Source organism: Bufo bufo, chromosome 4 (genome assembly GCF_905171765.1).
Source record: "Bufo bufo chromosome 4, aBufBuf1.1, whole genome shotgun sequence".
Lineage (NCBI taxonomy): Eukaryota > Metazoa > Chordata > Amphibia > Anura > Bufonidae > Bufo > Bufo bufo.
This window is the reverse complement of record NC_053392.1, coordinates 537,013,023-537,035,826: the sequence shown is the minus strand read 5'-3', so window position 1 is coordinate 537,035,826 and position 22,804 is coordinate 537,013,023.

The following is a 22,804-nucleotide window of genomic DNA, read 5'->3' as shown; positions in this document are numbered from 1 at the left end:
TTATCCACAAATAGAGAAAACATGGAACAGTGGTAAACCTACTAGGAGTGGCTGGCCTACCAAAATTACTCCAAGAGCGCACTGACGACTAGCGGAGGTCACAAAAGAAGCCAGAACAACATCTAAAGCCCTGCAGGCCTCACTTGCCTCAGCTAAGGTCAGTGTTTATGATTCAACAATAAGAAAGAGACTGCACAAAAATTGTGTCCACCGGAGAGTTCCAAGGCAAAAACCACTGCTGACCAAAAAGAAAAGGCCTGTCTCACATTTGCCAAAAAAAAAATCTAGAAAATCCCCAAGCCTTTTGGGAAAATATTCTGTGAACTGACAAGACAAAAGTGGAACTTTTTGGAAGGTGTGCATCCTGTTACATCTGGCGTAAAACGAGCATCATACGGACAATCAAATATGGCTGTGGTAGTGTGATGGTCTGGGGTTGCTTTGTTGCTTCAGAACCTGGACGACCTGCTCTACCAGAAAATCCTGAAGCAGAATGTCCGGCCATCAGTTCTTGACCTTAAGTTCAAGAGTACTTGGGTTCTACAGCAAGACAATGATCGGATACACACCAGCAAGTCCACCTCTGAATGGCTGAAAAAGAACAAAATAAAGGTTTTGGGATGGTTTAGTCAAAGTCCGGACTCAAATCCAATTGAGATGCGGTGGCATGACCTTAAACAGGCCGTTCATTCTCGAAAACTCTCCAATCTTTGCTGAATTAATACAATTCTGCAAAGAAGAGTGACCCAAAACTCCTCCACACAGATGTGAAAGACTCATTGCCAGTTATCGCAAATGCTTGATTGCAGTTGTTGCCGCCAAGGGTGGCACAACCAGTTTAGGGGGAAATTAATTTTTCACATAGGGCCAAGTTGGTTTGGATAGCTTTTTTCCCTTAATAAATGAAATCATCATTTAAAAATTGCATTTTTATGTTTACTTAGGTTATCTTTGTTTGATATTCAAATTTGTTTGATAAACTGATACATTTAAGTGCGACCTATGCAAAACTAAAAAATCTGTAAGGGGGCAAATACTGTTTTGCAGCACTATATATACACTCACCTAAAGAATTATTAGGAACACCTGTTCTATTTCTCATTAATGCAATTATCTAGTCAACCAATCACATGGCAGTTGCTTCAATGCATTTAGGGGGGTGGTCCTGGTCAAGACAATCTCCTGAACTCCAAACTGAATGTCAGAATGGGAAAGAAAGGTGATTTAAGCAATTTTGAGCGTGGCATGGTTGTTGGTGCCAGACGGGCCGGTCTGAGTATTTCACAATCTGCTCAGTTACTGGGATTTTCACGCACAACCATTTCTAGGGTTTACAAAGAATGGTGTGAAAAGGGAAAAACATCCAGTATGCGGCAGTCCTGTGGGCAAAAATGCCTTGTGGATGCTAGAGGTCAGAGGAGAATGGGCCGACTGATTCAAGCTGATAGAAGAGCAACGTTGACTGAAATAACCTCTCGTTACAAACGAGGTATGCAGCAAAGCATTTGTGAAGCCACAACACGCACAGCCTTGAGGCGGATGGGCTACAACAGCAGAAGACCCCACCGGGTACCACTCATCTCCACTACAAATAGGAAAAAGAGGCTACATTTTGCACGAGCTCACCAAAATTGGACTGTTGAAGATGGTGTATTTGGTGTAAACAGAATGAGAACATGTATCCATCATGCCTTGTTACCACTGTGCAGGCTGGTGGTGGTGGTGTAATGGTGTGGGGGATGTTTTCTGGGCACACTTTAGGCCCCTTAGTGCCAATTGGGCATCGTTTAAATGCCACGGGCAACCTGAGCATTGTTTCTGACCATGTCCATCCCTTCATGACCACCATGTACCCATCCTCTGATGGCTACTTCCAGCAGGATAATGCACCATGTCACAAAGCTCGAATCATTTCAAATTGGTTTCTTGAACATGACAATGAGTTCACTGTACTAAAATGGCCCCCACAGTCACCAGATCTCAACCCAATAGAGCATCTTTGGGATGTGGTGGAACGGGAGCTTCGTGCCCTGGATGTGCATCCCTCAACTGCAAGATGCTATCCTATCAATATGGGCCAACATTTCTAAAGAATGCTATCAGCACCTTGTTGAATCAATGCCACATAGAATTAAGGCAGTTCTGAAGGCAAAAGGGGGTCCAACACCGTATTAGCATGGTGTTCCTAATAATTCTTTAGGTGAGTGTAGATATATAAAACTATGTAGTATTCACCGCTTAAATACAGTATTGCATTTGAATGTTGTCTCCATATTTGCATTGAAAGTTTTTTCTTTCCGTGTCCAATCTGTTTCTTTTTTTTTGCGGACCACATGCGGAACTATTCATTTACATTTTTGTATGTCCTTTCCGCAAAATTATTGAACATGTCCTATTATTTTCCGCATTACAAGGATAGCACTGTTCTATTAAGAGTAGGGATGAGCGAACCCGAACAGTATAGTTCGGGTTCGTACCGAATTTTGGGGTGTCCGTGACACGGACCCGAACCCGAACATTTTCGTAAAAGTCCGGGTTCGGGTTCGGTATTCGGCGCTTTCTTGGCGCTTTTTGAAAGGCTGCAAAGCAGCCAATCAACAAGCGTCATACTACTTGCCCCAAGAGGCCATCACAGCCATGCCTACTATTGGCATGGCTGTGATTGGCCAGTGCAGCATGTGACCTAGCCTCTATTTAAGCTGGAGTCACGTAGCGCCGCACATCGCTCTGCTATGATCAGTGTAGGGAGAGGTTGCAGCTCCTGTTAGGGCCAGATTAGACAGTGATTAACTCTGCAAAAACACTTAATTCAGTGATCGATCTACAGCTGTGGATCATTGAACTGCTGATATTTAATTGCTCACTGTTTTTAGGCTAACCAGAGCGTTTTTATGTCACTTTTTTCTTGGGTGATCGGCGGCCATTTTGTGTCTTGTGGTGCGCCAGCACAAGCTGCCACCAAGTCCATTTAACCATCAATAGTGTGGTTATTTTTTTGCTATATCCTACATCAGGGGCTTTGCTGTGCTTGCTATTTTATTGAGGGGTAAAATACAATTGCCAAAATAGCAGTACCCTAAATCTGGTGTTTCAGCTGTGGCTAGCCAATTGTAATACTGTCTGCTGTCTGCCGAAGCACAGTTTTTGTTCTGGGTTGAATAAAATTCCCAACTTAGCAATTCCCTAAATAATTTTTTTCTGCTGTATCAGGCCAAGTTTAAATTGATCCATAAAAGGGTATATTAGATTGAAGGTGCGGATAGTGTCATCCTCAATAACTTGCAAGAGAACAAAACACGTCCCACGGCGCAAATTACCGTCAGCCAGTCACCAGGATCAAGAAGGAATCTTTTATTGCAGCGATACAACGCGTTTCGGGGAATCACTCCCCTTCATCAGGTACAAAAAAGCTGCACAAGGGTAACAGCATATAGCTACACATATTTATACTTATAAACATACCGCCTTAAGGGGGTCACAGGGTCAAAAGGGAGGAGTTTTGGGTGTTGCCTAAATGAACAATGGCAAATATAATGTGCATATCAGCAGGTTCTCATAATAGACTGCCGATGTGTACATTCTAAACATATTTATATTATACAGAGCAGAAAAAACGTACTGGTAACAGTCCGTTTTATACCTGTTGATCAGAAGTCGTTTATACTGAAATCCATTCAATTTATCCTGACACATAATACATTTTCTTTTGGTGAACAACTATACCTCCAGTGCAAAGGTACCGCAATGGGTACGCGCTTCGCGCCCAGTTTTGCGAACCTTTTCATGGGAGCATTTGAAGATCAATATATTCATAAGTCCACCCAGTGGTCGGATAATATTGTATTATATCGTCGTTATATAGACGACCTGTTCTTCATATGGGATGGAGATTCTGATTCTATTAAGGACTTCATCCAATACTTAAATTCCTCTGATTGGGGTATTACTCTATCTGGGATGCATGACTATTCAAGAATTGAATTCTTGGATTTAGAAATGAATGCTGATGGTGACAAAATTGTAACACGCACGTTTTTCAAAAAGGTTGACTGCAATAGTTACCTTGAGTATTCTAGCCTCCATTTCAAGAAATGGAAGACAAATATCCCCTTTAGCCAATTTAAGAGATTAAGGAGGAACTGTTCGCTAACTAGGGATTTCATCTCACAAAGTGAGATTATTCGCAAAAGGTTTCAGAAAAAAGGTTACCCTCATGGAGTTATTGAGGCGGCTTATAATCGAGCTAAGGCTCTTACACAAGATAATTGCCTATTAGTTAGCCAGAAAGATCAGGCAAAGGATAAACAGCAAGACAATAAATGGGGTGCCAATTTTATCACTACCTATAGTAGCAATTACAAGGACGTGAGGAACATTCTTTCTAAATATTGGCATATTATCAAAAAAGACCCATATATAGGCAAATCTCTACCAAGCCACCCGCCCCTAACTTTCAGGAGAGCAAAAACCCTAAAAAATCTGTTAGCACCCAGTAAGCTACGTGAATCTCATCACAAAGCAACTGGGCCAAATATCAGTTCATTTATACCATCCAGACCAGCGGGTAGCACCAAATGCAGACAATCTAAATGTCTATGTTGACTCTCTATACGAAATTCTACCTCTTTTCGTAGTAACACTACTGGGGAAAGTTTTAATATTAAGCAATCAATGGACTGTGGGTCAAATAACGTGATCTACGTGCTAGAATGCCAATGTGGATTACAGTACGTGGGTCGCACCACACAGACGTTACGGAATAGGTTGAACAAACATCGTTCAAACACTAAGAAATTTATGCAGCATAGTGTATCAAGACACATTAATTTACGAATAAACATCAGGGTCTTTTTTCAAGCATCTCCGTCATACCTATAGAGAAAATCTATGCCGATACCCGGAACATTACACAAACAAATAAAAGACGTGAAATGTTCTGGATTTATAAACTTAATAGCCTGAGTCCTCAGGGCCTAAATGAGGCATTTGAAATTAATCTATAAATTGATGATATCAGTCCATTCATTAATGAAAATTTGAGAAACAGATTCTTTTCTCTATTAGATTTAGACCCTAATTATACAACTGTAGTTTTGAACTCTCTCTCTTTTTAAAAAAAATCCTTGCCGACAGATCAACAAGTCGACAATTACATCACTAATATGATATATTTTGGTGGTGTCTGTTGATCATCAGGTACTTCGGGATGGTGGCGACATGCGTGTATATTCAACCGCACGCATACGCCCGCTCACATCCCCTAGATCCTGCATTATTAATGGTAATATATTATTGGTTGGATTGGACAGTGCTCCACCCATATACATTTTTATTTTTAATTTTTTTATTTCAATTCTTTTTACCAGAAGGATTGTCTTATTCAGTTTTTTAAATAAGTGGCTAAATGCATTTAATTCTATTCTAAAGGTGTGCACGTAGTGCAAATTTTTTTTTTATATAATTGTTTTATATACCATGCATCATTTATATATAAGATCATGCATCCCCCCCTTTTTACATATATATATATATATATATATATATATATTCATTTAATAATTTTAATGTTCACCCAAAAAACATTTTTAAGGTTATATTATGCCACTTTGTATTTGTAATACTTTCTTTCTCCTAGGAATCTAATCATTGTATCTGTAGGGTATTATTACATGTATATAATTACATGTATATGATCTTTTCTACTATATGATCCCTCCCCCTTTTTTACTATACATTTGAATACTACTCTTGTATTTTGTAAATATTTTTACAAATGTTCTTGTTGCATCATAGTAGTCTTCAGGTGAGAGCGCCCCCTGTCATATATAAGCGGCCCTCACAAGATTTTACTGTATCATGTGATGTCTGGCCGCCTAAGTACAAGTCAGACGGCTCTCTCACCATTGAAGCGTCTTTGAAACTAGGTAACGGCCTCCACGTGACCGGAATCTGCCCATGTGATGCGGGTCACGTGACGTCAGGCCGAATGATGTGAGTCAGCTTCCTCATAGAGGACGGCCCCCTCACCATTGAAATATCGCTGTAACTTAGCAATGGTCCTCACGTGATTCGCTCATGTGACACAGAATCTCCACCCCTCACCAGGATCCGCCCATGTGACACAGGTCCTGCACTCCTAATAGGACTACATCATCGTCCTGCTCGCCCAGAGACCCCTACGATGCGCTTTGTGATGCGCCTCTAATTACATACTTCATAGGGCCGGCCCCCATATGGGCGTATTGTTTTGAGATTCTTTATAAAACGGACTGTTACAGTACGTTTTTTCTGCTCTGTATAATATAAATATGTTTAGAATGTACACATCGGCGGTCTATTATGAGAACCTGCTGATATGCACATTATATTTGTCATTGTTCATTTAGGCAACACCCAAAACTCCTCCCTTTTGACCCTGTGACCCCCTTAAGGCGGTATGTTTGTAAGTATAAATATGTGTAGCTATATGCTGTTACCCTTGTGCAGCTTTTTTGTACCTGATGAAGGGGAGTGATTCACCGAAACGCGTTGTATCGCTGCAATAAAAGATTCCTTCTTGATCCTGGTGACTGGCTGACGGTAATTTGCGCCGTGGGACGTGTTTTGTTCTCTTGCATTATTATCTTCTTGGGGGCTCCAGGCTTCTCCTTTTGAAGATCTCTTGTGGTCCCGTGGCTGCAGACCGCCATATCCAGACGTCAAGGCTTGTTTGAGAATACCTACAATAGTGTTGTGCCTACCTTTGCACAACTATATAAGGTGAGCCTTACCATCTTTCTCCGTATATTACTATACACTCACAGAATTACCCTATGGTGCGCCCATCTGTTTTGTTACAGATTTAAAAACCAGCCTGCTATATTACATCCTCAATAACTTCACACGCTACCGTGCATTTCCAAGTTTAATACTGTCCGTAAACGTATACCTGTCACCCAGTGCCTAAATAATAGGCCTAAAATTTATATTCAGCTAAATCTGTGTTTATTGCTGAGGCTGGTCAATTCATTTAGTGTCCGCCAAAGCACAGTTTTTGTTCTGGGTTGAATACAATTCCCAACTTAGCAATTCCCTAAATAATTTTTTTCTGCTGTATCAGGCCAAGTTTAAATTGATCCATAAAAGGGAATATTAGATTTAATGTGCGGATAGTGTCATCCTCAATAACTTCACACGCTACCGTGCATTTCCAAGTTTAATTCTGTCCGTAAATGTATACCTGTCACCCAGCGCCTAAATAATAGGCCTAAAATTTATATTCAGCTAAATCTGTGTTTATTGCTGAGGCTGGTCAATTCATTTAGTGTCCGCCAAAGCACAGTTTTTGTTCTGGGTTGAATACAATTCCCAACTTAGCAATTCCCTAAATAATTTTTTTCTGCTGTATCAGGCCAAGTTTAAATCGATCCATAAAAGGGTATATTAGATTTAAGGTGCGGATAGTGTCATCCTCAATAACTTCACACGCTACCGTCCATTTCCAAGTTTAATTCTGTCCGTAAACGTATACCTGTCACCCAGTGCATAAATAATAGGCCTAAAATTTATATTCAGCTAAATCTGTGTTTATTGCTGAGGCTGGTCAATTCATTTAGTGTCCGCCAAAGCACAGTTTTTGTTCTGGGTTGAATACAATTCCCAACTTAGCAATTCCCTAAATCATTTTTTTCTGCTGTATCAGGCCAAGTTTAAATTGATCCATAAAAGGGTATGTAACAGCACGTTTCAGCAGACAAGGGGTTAAAATCCGTTTAGGTGATGTGCCCCTTTCTGAGAGACAGGCACAGCTACTGCAGAACACCGAACTCCCGAACTGGATACAAAATAGCACTCCAAACTGGAACCTCACGAATAGCTGCTAGCAGACGAACAGGAATCAGCTTACACTCCTGGCAATCAGTCTCTAACAGCATACAGCGGATCCCCCCAATAACGAGACAAGGCTCCTTGTTGAGGGTCAAGCAGTGGTCTGAGGTGCTGGCACACCCAGCCTGGTTTTTATTACAGTTGTTTGCAAATACAGGTCCGCCCACAGGGAGGTATAAAACAACCAAGCCCATCTGGTGTACACGCCCCTAGGGGACCAGAATGAAGACTGTGACATAGGACAGATATGCAGCACTGTAGGATACACAGAGACAACACATCCCCACAATGCATCATGGTTTCCTCCTCTCTGCCCTGGAGACACCCGAGGCGTAATCCAATTATCTCTCAAGACAAAGAGAAATCACCAATACACATGTGGATATAACAGGACAGACATCACCATTTAAACACACAATGGGACAATGGCACAATAGAAACACACCCAGCATATTCCTCCCAAGCTGACAAGTTACACTTACTATAAATTGTTACAACTTTGTGAGTTTACATTGGCCATGCATATAACTTACATCAATTTAAACAGTATAACTTGGGGACAAACCTATCCAAAATTCACTTGAATAGGTTCAGGGGTTTAAAAGTTAGTATGGGCCATAATCCTGAGGCAAGAGGCTGATAAACAGGCCTCTCCAAAACCCAGTGGCGAGGTTGGTTTCGCCAGGGTATATTAGATTTAAGGTGCGGATAGTGTCATCCTCAATAACTTCACACGCTACCGTGCATTTCCAAGTTTAATTCTGTCCGTAAACGTATACCTGTCACCCAGCACCTAAATAATAGGCCTAAAATTTATATTCAGCTAAATCTGTGTTTATTGCTGAGGCTGGTCAATTCATTTAGTGTCCGCCAAAGCACAGTTTTTGTTCTGGGTTGAATACAATTCCCAACTTAGCAATTCCCTAAATCATTTTTTTCTGCTGTATCAGGCCAAGTTTAAATCGATCCATAAAAGGGTATATTAGATTTAAGGTGCGGATAGTGTCATCCTCAATAACTTCACACGCTACCGTGCATTTCCAAGTTTAATTCTGTCCGTAAACGTATACCTGTCACCCGGCGCCTAAATAATAGGCCTAAAATTTATATTCAGCAAAATCTGTGTTTATTGCTGAGGCTGGTCAATTCATTTAGTGTCCGCCAAAGCACAGTTTTTGTTCTGGGTTGAATACAATTCCCAACTTAGCAATTCCCTAAATAATTTTTTTCTGCTGTATCAGGCCAAGTTTAAATTGATCCATAAAAGGGTATATTAGATTTAAGGTGCGGATAGTGTCATCCTCAATAACTTCACACGCTACCGTGCATTTCCAAGTTTATTTCTGTCCGTAAACGTATACCTGTCACCCAGCGCCTAAATATTAGGCCTAAAATTTATATTCAGCTAAATCTGTGTTTATTGCTGAGGCTGGTCAATTCATTTAGTGTCCACCAAAGCACAGTTTTTGTTCTGGGTTGAATACAATTCCCAACTTAGCAATCCCCTAAATAATTTTTTCTGCTGTATCAGGCCAAGTTTAAATCGATCCATAAAAGGGTATATTAGATTTAAGGTGCGGATAGTGTCATCCTCAATAACTTCACACGCTACCGTGCATTTCCAAGTTTAATTCTGTCCGTAAACGTATACCTGTCACCCAGCGCCTAAATAATAGGCCTAAAATTTATATTCAGCTAAATCTGTGTTTATTGCTGAGGCTGGTCAATTCATTTAGTGTCCGCCAAAGCACAGTTTTTGTTCTGGGTTGAATACAATTCCCAACTTAGCAATTCCCTAAATCAGTGGTTTCTGCTGTATCAGGCCAACTATAAATCTATCCATAAAAGGGTATATTAGATTGAAGGTGCGGATAGGGTCATCCTCAATAACTTCACACGCTACCGTGCATCTCCAAGTCTAATTCTGTCCCTAAACGTATACCGGTCATCCAGCGCCTAAATACTAGGCCTACAATTTATATTCAGCTAAATCTGTTGATACTGCTGTGGCTGGTCAATCTATTTTGTGTCTGCTAAAGCACAGTTTTTGTTCTGGGTTAAAATACAATTCCCAACTTAGAGCAGAAACCACAAATTTAGGGAATTACTATCAGGCCAAGGTTAAATCTATCCATAAAAGGGTATATTAGATTGAAGGTGCGGATCATCCTCAATAACTTCACACGCTACCGTGCATCTCCAAGTCTAATTCTGTCCATTAAAGGGATACCTGTCATCCAGCGCCTAAATACTAGGCCTACAATTTATATTCAGCTAAATCTGTCGTTACTGTTGTGCCTGTATTAGTGTAATACGGTATCTAAATAGATAGCCAGATAGTGTTAGGTGCCTGTAAAAAAAGGCCTGAATTTGAATTCAATACATTGGGCCAAATATTTTTTTTCTTATTGTGGTGAACAGTAACAATGAGGAAAACATCTAGTAAGGGACGCGGACGCGGACATGGTCGTGGTGGTGTTAGTAAACCCTCTGGTGCTGGGAGAGGACGTGGCCGTTCTGCCACAGCCACACGTCCTAGTAAACCAACTACCTCAGGTCCCAGTAGCCAGCAGAATTTACAGCGATATTTGGTGGGGCCCAATGCCGTTCTAAGGATGGTAAGGCCTGAGCAGGTACAGGCATTAGTCAATTGGGTGGCCGACAGTGGATCCAGCACGTTCACATTATCTCCCACCCAGTCTTCTGCAGAAAGCGCACAGATGGCGCATGAAAACCAAGCCCATCAGTCTGTCACATCACCCCCATGCATATCAGCAAAACTGTCTGAGCCTCAAGTTATGCAGCAGTCTCTTATGCTGTTTGAAGACTCTGCTGGCAGGGTTTCCCAAGGGCATCCACCTAGCCCTTCCCCAGGGGTGGAAGAGATAGAATGCACTAACGCACAACCACTTATGTTTCCTAATGATGAGGACATGGGAATACCACCTCAGCACGTCTCTGAGGATGACGAAACACAGGTGCCAACTGCTGCGTCTTTCTGCAGTGTGCAGACTGAACAGGAGGTCAGGGAGGAAGACTGGGTGGAAGACGATGCAGGGGACGATGAGGTCCTAGACCCTACATGGAATGAAGGTCGTGCCACTGACATTCAGAATTCGGAGACAGAGGCAGTGGTGAGACCGAGCCAACAGCGTAGCAAAAGAGGGAGCAGTGGGCAAAAGCAGAACACCCGCCGCCAAGAGAGTCCGTCTGCTATTGGCCACCGCCATCTGGGACCCAGCACCCCAAAGGCAGCTTCAAGGAGTCCCCTGGCGTGGCAGTTCTTCAAACAATGTGCTGACGACAAGACCCGAGTGGTTTGCACGCTGTGCCATCAGAGCCTGAAGCGAGGCATTAACGTTCTGAACCTTAGCACAACCTGCATGACCAGGCACCTGCATGCAAAGCATGAACTGCAGTGGAGTAAACACCTTAAAAACAAGGAACTCACTCAGGCTCCCCCTGCTACCTCCTCTTGCGGCTGCCGCCTCGGCCTCTTCCTCCGCCTCTGGAGGAACGTTGGCACCTGCCACCCAGCAAACAGAGGATGTACCACCAACACCACCCCCACCTCCATCACCAAGCATCTCAACCATGTCACACGGCAGCGTTCAGCTCTCCATCTCACAAACATTTGAGAGAAAGCGTAAATTCCCACCTAGCCACCCTCGATCCCTGGCCCTGAATGCCAGCATTTCTAAACTACTGGCCTATGAAATGCTGTCATTCAGGCTGGTGGACACAGACAGCTTCAAACAGCTCATGTCGCTTGCTGTCCCACAGTATGTTGTTCCCAGCCGCCACTACTTCTCTAAGAGAGCCGTGCCTTCCCTGCACAACCAAGTATCCGATAAAATCAAGTGTGCACTGCGCAACGCCATCTGTGGCAAGGTCCACCTAACCACAGATACGTGGACCAGTAAGCACGGCCAGGGACGCTATATCTCCCTAACTGCACACTGGTTAAATGTTGTGCTGGCTGGGCCCCAGGCGAAGAGCTGTTTGGCGCACGTCCTTCCGCCGCCAAGGATCGCAGGGCAACATTCTTTGCCTCCTGTTGCCTCCTCCTCCTACTCTGCTTCCTCCTCCTCTTCTTCCACCTGCTCATCCAGTCAGCCGCACACCTTCACCACCAACTTCAGCACAGCCCGGGGTAAACGTCAGCAGGCCATTCTGAAACTCATATGTTTGGGGGACAGGCCCCACACCGCACAGGAGTTGTGGCGGGGTATAGAACAACAGACCGACGAGTGGTTGCTGCCGGTGAGCCTCAAGCCTGGCCTGGTGGTGTGCGATAATGTGCGAAATCTCGTTGCAGCTCTGGTACTAGCCGGTTTGACGCACATCCCTTGCCTGGCGCATGTGCTGAATTTGGTGGTGCAGAAGTTCATTCACAACTACCCCGACATGTCAGAGCTGCTGCATAAAGTGCGGGCCATCTGTGCGCGCTTCCGGCGTTCACATCCTGCCGCTGCTCGCCTGTCTGCGCTACAGCGTAACTTCGGCCTTCCCGCTCACCGCCTCATATGCGACGTGCCCACCAGATGGAACTCCACCTTGCACATGCTGGACAGACTGTGCGAGCAGCAGCAGGCCATAGTGGAGTTTCAGCTGCAGCACGCACGGGTCAGTAGCACTGCGGAACAGCACCACTTCACCACCAATGACTGGGCCTTCATGCGAGACCTGTGTGCCCTGTTGCGCTGTTTCGAGTACTCCACCAACATGGCCAGTGGCGATGACGCCGTTATCAGCGTTACAATACCACTTCTATGTCTCCTTGAGAAAACACAGGGCGATGATGGAAGCGGAGGTGGCCCAGGAGGAGGAGGAAGAGGGGTCATTTTTAGCACTTTCAGGCTAGTCTCTTCGAAGTGACTCAGAGGACGAGGATGAGGAGGAGGTGGAGGAGGATGAGGATGAAGCATGTTCACAGCGGGGTGGCACCCAACGCAGCTCAGGCCCATCACTGGTGCGTGGCTGGGGGGAAACGCAGGACGATGACGATACGCCTCCCACAGAGGACAGCTTGTCCTTACCTCTGGGCAGCCTGGCACACATGAGCGACTACATGCTGCAGTGCCTGCGCAACGACAGCAGAGTTGCCCACATTTTAACGTGTGCGGACTACTGGGTTGCCACCCTGCTGGATCCCCGGTACAAAGACAATGTGCCCACCTTACTTCCTGCACTGGAGCGTGATAGGAAGATGCGCGAGTCCAAAGCACATTGGTAGACACGCTACTGAGAGCATTCCCAAATGTCACAGGGGAACAAGTGGAAGCCCAAGGCGAAGGCAGAGGAGGAGCAAGAGGTCGCCAACGCAGCTGTGTCACGGCCAGATCCTCTGAGGGCAGGGTTAGCATGGCAGAGATGTGGAAAAGTTTTGTCAACACGCCACAGCTAACTGCACCACCACCTGATACGGAACATGTTAGCAGGAGGCAACATTTCACTAACATGAGGGAACAGTACGCGTGCACACCCTTCCACGTACTGACTGATGGTTCGGCCCCATTCAACTTCTGGGTCTCCAAATTGTCCACGTGGCCAGAGCTACCTTTTATGCCTTGGAGGTGCTGGCCTGCCCGGCGGCCAGCGTTTTGTCTGAACGTGTATTCAGCACGGCAGGGGGCGTCATTACAGACAAACGCAGCAGCCTGTCTACAGCCAATGTGGACAAGCTGACGTTCATAAAAATGAACCAGGCATGGATCCCACAGGACCTGTCCATCCCTTGTGCAGATTAGACATTAACTACCTCCCCTTAACCATATATTATTGTACTCCAGGGCACTTCCTCATTCAATCCTATTTTTATTTTCATTTTACCATTATATTGTGGGGCAACCCAAAGTTGAATGAACCTCTCCTCTGTCTGGGTGCCGGGGCCTAAAAATATCTGACAGTGGCCTGTTCCAGTGTTGGGTGACGTGAAGCATGATTCTCTGCTATGACATGAAGCCTGAATCTCTGCTATGGGACCTCTCTCCTCTGTCTGGGTGCCAGGGCCTAAATATCTGACAATGGACTGTTCCAGTTTTGGGTGACGTGAAGCCTGATTCTCTGCTATGACATGAAGCCTGAATCTCTGCTATGGGACCTCTCTCCTCTGTCTGGGTGCCAGGGCCTAAATATCTGACAATGGACTGTTCCAGTTTTGGCTGACGTGAAGCATGATTCTCTGCTATGACATGAAGCCTGAATCTCTGCTATGGGACCTCTCTCCTCTTTCTGGGTGCCAGGGCCTAAATATCTGACAATGGACTGTTCCAGTTTTGGCTGACGTGAAGCCTGATTCTCTGCTATAACATGAAGACTGATTCTCTGCTGACATGAAGCCTGAATCTCTGTTATGGGACCTCTCTCCTCTGTCTGGGTGCCGGGGCCTAAATATATGACAATGGACTGTTCCAGTTTTGGCTGACGTGAAGCCTGATTCTCTGCTATGACATGAAGACTGATTTTCTGCTGAAATGAAGCCTGAATCTCTGTTATGGGACATCTCTCCTCTGTCTGGGTGCCGGGGCCTAAATATATGACAATGGACTGTTCCAGTTTTGGCTGACATTAAGCCTGATTCTCTGCTATGACATGAAGACTGATTCTCTGCTGACATGAAGCCTGAATCTCTGTTATGGGACCTCTCTCCTCTATCTGGGTGCCGGGGGCCTAAATATATGACAATGGACTGTTCCAGTTTTGGCTGACGTGAAGCCTGATTCTCTGCTATGACATGAAGACTGATTCTCTGCTGACATGAAGCCTGATTCTCTGCTATGGGAGCTCTCTCCAATTGATATTGGTTAATTTTTATTTATTTTATTGTTATTTTAATTCATTTCCCTATCCACATTTTTTTGCAGGGGATTTAACTACATTTTGCTGCCTTTTGCAGCCCTCTAGCCCTTTCCTGGGCTGTTTTACAGCCTTTTTAGTGCCGAAAAGTTCGGGTCCCCATTGACTTTAATGGGGTTCGGGTTCGGGACGAAGTTCGGGTCGGGTTCGGATCCCGAACCCGAACATTTCCGGGAAGTTCGGCCGAACTTCTCGAACCCGAACATCCAGGTTTTCGCTCAACTCTACTCTAGATAGCTTCTGTCTGATCGCACGTCCCTGTGACGTACACAATCCATTTGGATATCTTCTCTATAAACTTTCAATGTAACAGTCAGCTCAAAACCATTGTAACTACGGGTAACGGGGAATCAGTGTTTGACTCCGGAGAGGGAGCCTGAGAAACGGCTACCACATCCAAGCAAGGCAGCATGCGCGCAAATTGCCTATTAGGTATAATTAGCTGAGAGCCTGCAGGTGAGCTGACCCTTTAAAAGATTTAAGTTGCGGGCCTGCTGGTGAGCTGAGGTGGAACCGACAAACCCAACTTGATTTTGATGGCTGCATTAATCTGTAGGTGACCGTCATACAGCTGTACAAATTTGTTTCCATCTGCATCTTTCTCAACAATCTGTGGCCTCAGTCTTTTATCCAGACTCTGTTTTTGTGCCACTATGTGGCCTCCTCATGCTGCAATTGCCACTCATTTTTATCATCATGCTGCAGCGGATGCTGCTTAAAAGGCCTTAAACTGATCACCAGGCTCACAATTTAATTCAGGTTTTGAAATTGATAGACCCAACTTGCTTTTGTGGGCTGCATCAGTGGCATAGCTAGAAATGACAGGGCCCCACAGCAAAGTTTTGAATTGGGCTCCATCCCACAGTAGTTTTTAGCATTCCACTGGTGGAGTTGAGAAGTCATGGTCAATCAAGGCCTTGTTCATTTTTATATGAGTCAACCTGTCATTTTTAGTTGACAGGCGGATACGCTTATCTGTTATAATGCCACCAGCAGCACTAAATACACAATTAGACAAAACGCTGGCGGCAGGGCAGGCCAGCACCTCCAAAGTGTAGAGTGCCAGTTAATGCCACGTGTACAGCTTGGAGACTCAGTAGTTGTAAGGCATTGAGGGATCATTGAGGATGCTGACACGGTCTGTTATGTACTCCTTCACCATCTTCCAAAATTTTTGTCTCCTTGTGGCTGTAGGCTGCACATCAGCGTGAGGGTGCTGGCAGGGTGACATGAAACTGTCCCAGGCTTAAGAGAGTGTTGCCTTGCCACTGTTGGAACTGCTGTGTGTTCCCCTTGTCTCCCCTCCTCGGTTGGCCAAGGAAGTACGGACTCTGCCGCCAGCGTTATCAGATGGAAAATTTTGGGGAAATTTTTCAACAAGGATCTTCTGGTATTGCACCATTTTGCTCGTCCTCTCCACCAGAGGAATGAGAGATCAGAAGTTCTCTTTGTAGCGTTATCAGATGGAAAATTTTGGAGACATTTTTCAACAAGGATCTTCTGGTATTGCACCATTTTGCTCGTCCTCTCCACCAGAGGAATGAGAGATCAGAAGTTCTCTTTGTAGCAGGGGTCGAGAAGGGTGAACAACCAGTAATCCGTGTTGTTTAAAATGCGTATAACGCGCGGGTCACGGGAAAGGCAGCCTAAGATAAAGTCAGCCATGTGTGCCAGAGTACCAACAGGTGAGACTTCGCTGTCATCATCAGGAGGATCACTCCCAACCTCCTCATCCTCTTCCTCCTCTTCTGCCCACCAACGCAGAACAGATGGAATTAAACTTCCATGGGTACTACCCTCTGTAGCTGAGGCAACCGTCTCCTGCTCCTCCTCCTCCTCTTCAGCCTCCAATTCCTGCTGAGAAGACGAACTGAGGGTGGTCTGGCTGTCATCAATCTGTGTAATGTCTTCCCCCATTTCCATCTCTTCCACATGCAAAGCATTGTCCTTAATTGTAAGCAGCGAGCGTTTGAGAAGACACAGAAGTGGGATGGTGACGCTAATAATAGCATTATCGCCGCTCACCATCTGTGTTGATTCCTCAAAGTTGCTTAAAACCTCACACAGGTCAGACATCTATGCCCACTCTTTGCTTGTAAATAGCGGAAGCTAACTGGAAAGGTGATGACCATGTTGCAGCTGGTATTCCACAACTGCTCTCTGCTGCTCACAAAGCCTGGCCAACATGTGGAACGTGGAGTTCCAGCGCGTGCTCACGTCACACAACAGCCGGTGAGCTGGCAATTTCAAGCGCTGCTGAAGCGTTGACAGCCCGGCTGAAGCTGTTGGTGACTTGCAGAAATGTGCACACACGTGGCGCACCTTCACCAGTAGCTCAGGAAAATTGGGGTATGTTTTTAGAAACCGCTGAACCACAAGGTTGAATACGTGGGCAAGGCATGGGATGTGCCTAAGTTTGCCCAGCTCCAAAGCCGCCACCAAGTTACGGCCATTATCAGACACATCAATGCCTGGTTCTAGGTTGAGTGGCGAGAGCCACAGCTCAGTCTAGTCTCTTATCCCCTGCCACAGCTCTGCAGCGGTGTGCTGTTTGTCACCTAGGCAGATCAGCTTCAGCACGGCCTATTGGCGCTTCCCCACTGCAGTGCTACACTGCTTCCAGCTACAGACTGATGACTGACTAGTGCTGCACGCGGATAATTCGGAGGTGGAAGTGGAGGAGGACGCAGAGGAGGAGAAGTGGGGGTTGGAGCCACTAACGTAGGTGGTGGCGGAAAACCTGATGGAATTGGGGCCCGCAATCATTGGCGTCGGTAGCACCTATGCCATCCCAGGGTACGAGTCACTCTCGGCCCTCCACAATATTCACCCAGTGGGCCATCAGGGAAATGTAGCGTCCCTGGTTGAAAGCACTTGTCCAAGTGTCCATGGTTAATTGGACCTTCCCAGTAACTGCGTTGGTCAGAGCACGTGTGATGTTAAGGGACACATGTTGGTGAAAGGCTGGCACGGCACACCTTGAAAAATAGTGGCGGCTGGGGACTGCGTAATGAGGGACAGCCGCCGACATCAGGCTGCGGAAGGCCTCAGTGTCCACAAGCCAAAGGGGCAACATTTCCAGGGCCAGTAATTTGGAAAGCTGCGCATTTGGTGCTATGGTCTGTGGGTGGGTGGCTGGGTATTTGTGCTTGCATTCAAATGCCTGGGGTAATGACATTTGGATGCTGAGCTGGGACAGGGAAGTGGATGTGGTTGCTGATGGTGCTTGCGAAGGTCCAGGTGCAGGGCGGGAGGCATCCGGGCTTGTGTCTTGGACAGGGGATTGGCCAGCACGTAACACAGGGGAAGAGGAGGCAGTGGTGTGACCCACAGACACAGATTGTGGACCCAGGCGTTCGGCCCACCTATTAGGGTGCTTTGATGCCATGTGGCAGATCATGCTGGTCGTGGTGAGGTTGCTAGTGTTCACGCCCTAGCTCATTTTGGTGTGGCACAGGTTGCAAACTACTATTCTTTTGTCGTCCGCACTTTCCTCAAAAAAAGCGCCATACTGCCGAACACATACCCCTTGGCAAGGGAGATTTATGCAAGGGGGTGCTCCGTGGAACAGTTGCGGGTCTGTTCGGTGGTGCCCGCCTTCTAACTTTTGCCACTCCCCTGCCTCTTCCAGCCTGTTGCAGTGCTGCAGATCCCTCCCCCTCTGTACTGCTCTCCTCGCTCGGCTTGTTGCCACCTTCCCAGGTTGGGTCAGTGACCTCATTGTCCAGCACCTCCTCTTCCACTTCCTCACTCTGATCATCCTCCTGATTTGTTTACTTAACCACAACCTCAGTGATTGACAACTGTGTGTCATCCTCTTCCTCAACCTCTTGAGACAGTAATTGCGGTTGAGTCATTAGCAACTGTGTCTCATCATCATCCACCTCATTAAACACTAATTGCCGTTCCCCAGCGTCATGTTCTTGTGACTCTGGATGCTCAAGAGGTTGGGAATCGGGGCACAAGATCTCAGGTCCCTCTTCAAGCGTGCTTGGCGAGAGGGCCAAATCAATTAATGGCGATGAAAAGAGGTCCTCAGAATATCCGAGTGTGGGATCACTTGTTTGGCCAGACTGTAAATGGTGAGAGGAAGGAGGATCAGGGTGAGGATTGTGTGGACCAGACTCCTGGCTACTGAGACTGGACTTGGTGCAAGACAGGGTGGTGCTTAACCGACTGGAAGCACTATCCGCTGCAATCCAACCGACCACTTGCTCGCACTGACTTCAAGAGTGGTGTCCTGTGCCACCCTGCAAACTGAAACATGAAGCTAGGTATCTTGGATGATTGTTTTCTTGTGCTCTGGCAGCAGGCACAGTTTCAACGCGCCCAGGGCCACGGCCTCTGCGTGCACCATCAGCATCACAGCCACTTCCCCGTCCATTAATGCTCGCCTACTTCATATTAAATGTTATATGCACGCTTGACATACAAGATGTGGCACGGATGTCACAGTTCACAGCAATCACAGTATATGGAAAAAGTATGGAAAAGTATGGAAAAAGGAAAATAAATTTCACTTATATTTTTACTATCTCTTGTCCTGACTCACACACACTATTGCAGCGCAGATGTGACAATTCACTGCAGACACTGTTTAAAGACAAAGTGTGGATAAATTATGGAAAAAATATATTTGTTGTCACTAATATTTTTCCCAATGTCTGGGCCTGACACACAGACGCTATTGCAGAACAGATGTGACAATTCACTGCAGGGACCGTTTGTAGGAAAAATGTGGATAAATTATGGAAAAAAATATAATTGTTTTCGCTAATATTTTTCCCAATATCTGGGCCTGACACACAGACGTTATTGCAGCACAGATGAGACAATTCACTGCAGGGACCGTTTATAGGAAAAATGTGGATAAATTATGGAAAAAATATAATTGTTTTCGCTAATATTTTTGCCAATATCTGGGCCTGACAAACACACGCTATTGCAGCACAGATGAGACAATTCACTGCAGGGACCGTATATAGGAAAATTATGGATGAATTATGGAAAATATATATTTGTTGTTACTAATATTTTTCCCAATATCTGGGCCTGACACACAGACACTATTGCAGCACAGATGTGACAATTCACTGCAGGGACCGTTTATAGGAAAAATGTGGATAAATTATTGAAAAAAATATAATTGTTTTCGCTAATATTTTTCCCAATATCTGGGCCTGACACACAGACGTTATTGCAGCACAGATGTGACAATTCACTGCAGGGACCGTTTATAGGAAAAATGTGGATAATTTATGGAAAAAAATATATTTGTTGTCACTAATATTTTTCCCAATATCTGGGCCTGACACACAGACACTATTGCAGCACAGATGTGACAATTCACTGCAGGGACCGTTTATAGGAAAATTATGGATAAATTATGGAAAAAATATATTTGTTTTCGCTAATATATTTCCCAATATCTGGGCCTGACACAGATGCTATTGCATCACAGATGTGACAATTCACTGCAGGGACCGTTTATAGGAAAATTATGGATAAATTATGGAAAAAATATATTTATTGTAGCTAATATTTTTCCCTATATCTGGGCCTGACACACAGACGCTATTGCAGCACGGATGTGATAATTCACTGCAGGAACTGTTTATAGGAAAATTTTTGATAAATTATGGAAAAAATATGATTGTTTTCGCTAATATTTTCCCCAATATCTGGGCCTGACACACACACGCTATTGCAGCACAGATGTGACAATTCATTGCAGGGACCGTTTATAGAAAAAATGGAAAAAATATAATTGTTTTCAATAATATTATTCCTATCTCTGCCCCTGACACACAGAAGGTATTGCTGAACAGATGTCACAAGTCACTGCAGACACACTCTATAGAAAAAGAATCGCAAAGTATGGAAAAAAAATTGAAAGACTACTTTGCAAAAATAAATTGCTGCCTTCACACACAATAGTCCTTAAAAGGACTTTTGGGTCTTTGAAACGTTTTAAAATTGAATAAATTGCTATCACAAACTCCCTACACTATCTGTCCCTTCCTAAGCGCAGCTCTCCCTGACTCGCAATGAGCCGAACCACCGTCATCGGGTGCTATATAGCACCCGATGACACGTTCCGGCCAGCCATTCACTGTAATGCCAGTAGCCAACATGGCTACTGGCATTACAGTGATGGCAGTACTTACCTGCACGTTTATTGGCTGCTTAGCAGCCGCGAAACGTGTGGGGTGGAGACTTGAGCATGGCGCTCGAGCACATGCGGTACTCGGCCGAGTATCGCCATGTGCCGAGCATAGCGATGCTCGAGCCGAACAGGTATTTGGCCGAGCATGCTCGCTCAACACTAGTCTTTTGTGTATGTAGAAAATGCTTCAGATCTTTGAGTTTAGCTCATGCAAAATGGGAGCAAAACTGAAAGTGTTGCGTTTATATTTTTGGTCAGTGTATATATTTTTATATACAATTTTTCCTTTTCTCCCGCAGGCTGCAAGCTCTGCAACTGCTCCCTCCTACTCCTTTAGAATGACAGCATTATCTTCACTACATGGGAAAGTAAAAGCAGGTTTTACTGGGATTATTCCTGACTTGATTCCTAGCAGTGATATCTCCTGATTATTTTGGGCTGTCCAGCTTTCAAACAAGACTATGCACATGCTTCTAGCTGCTAGCAATCAGGAGATATCAGCAGCTAAAGCAGCCACCCCACTTCAGGCTGAACAGTTAAGTACTTTTCCCACAGTGTGAGCTGAGCTTGGGCAAAACAGGTGGTTAATTACGTTGAACAATCAAAAAAATATTCCAACTGTGTAGATGCTAAATAAATGAAAACAGATTATTAAGTGCCAGGCCTGATGCTCAGTTTCACATTATCACTCACATGTAAATTGTTGCCCTACCCTGTGTATTGGTGTATTGATCACCTATACCAGGGATCAGAAAACTCCAGCACTCCAGATGTTCTGAAACTACAACTCCTAGAATGCTCCATTGACTTCTATGGGAGTTGTAAGAACAGCCGAGCATGTTTGCATGCTGAGAGTTGTAGTTTCACAGCAGCCGAAGGTTTCTGACCTATATTAAATGGAACCTACAAAAAAATACAATTCCAACCATGTGGATATTAATAAACAAAAACAAATGATTGAGGGCCATTCCTGACCCTTAATGTCATGTTATCAAAGGTAAATTGTTGCACTACCCTGTGTATTGGTGTACTTATCACCTATATGCTGGTTTAATTAATTTCAATAACACCTTCCCCCCCAAAAAAAACATAAAGAAAGAAAGAAAATTGGATCTGTGTGTGTGTGTGGAGAGGAGATTAGAAAACGATTTAGCCCTAATATTACGTTCCCAATTACTGATATGCATGTTTTTTTCAAACTAAAACAAAAAGTTGTCACTAGTATTCTATATGCTATGCTAGATTGATGGTAGAACACGTGTTATACAGTTTTTGCTTATTCCACCCCCCAAAAAAAGGATTTCTGTGAAAATGGGAAACAAATGAAAGCAATGTTCTTGCAGGTAGCTGGTTTTGAGGTTTGCAGAAGCTGCAATTCTGCTAGGAGGCACAGCCAACCTCAGCCCCTCACTGTTTACTCCCTGGCTGTCAGCTTCCCTGCCTCCCTATTCTACACACATAATTAATCTTCTTCCTTCTAATTCTTTCCCTTTACTTTTTCTGGCAGTAGAATACAAGCTTGAGTGATTTATGACAGTCCCTGACTCCCTAAGATCGGTTTCCTGGTAGACACTGTAACACCCAACCACCCTCATTCACAGCCTAGCACAGAATGACATTATACTCGTTCTACTAGGGCTCATCCCTGCATCCCTAAATTGGTTCATCCAGGCTGTCTGTCAAAAAGAGAAGTGAGTAACCACTATAAACAAAGTATACTATGACCCAACCATAAACCATTCTAGAAAAACATCGATCTTATAATTAAATTGTGTGCACTAAAATGGCTCTACAGGCCTTTTTAGTGGATTCATCTAAAATGAACCTGAAAAGATTAGGGTTCGTCTGCTGTCCAAAAAATAGCAAAGTTCGGACCAAACCCGGTTCGGTACGAACTGGTTTACTCATCCTTAC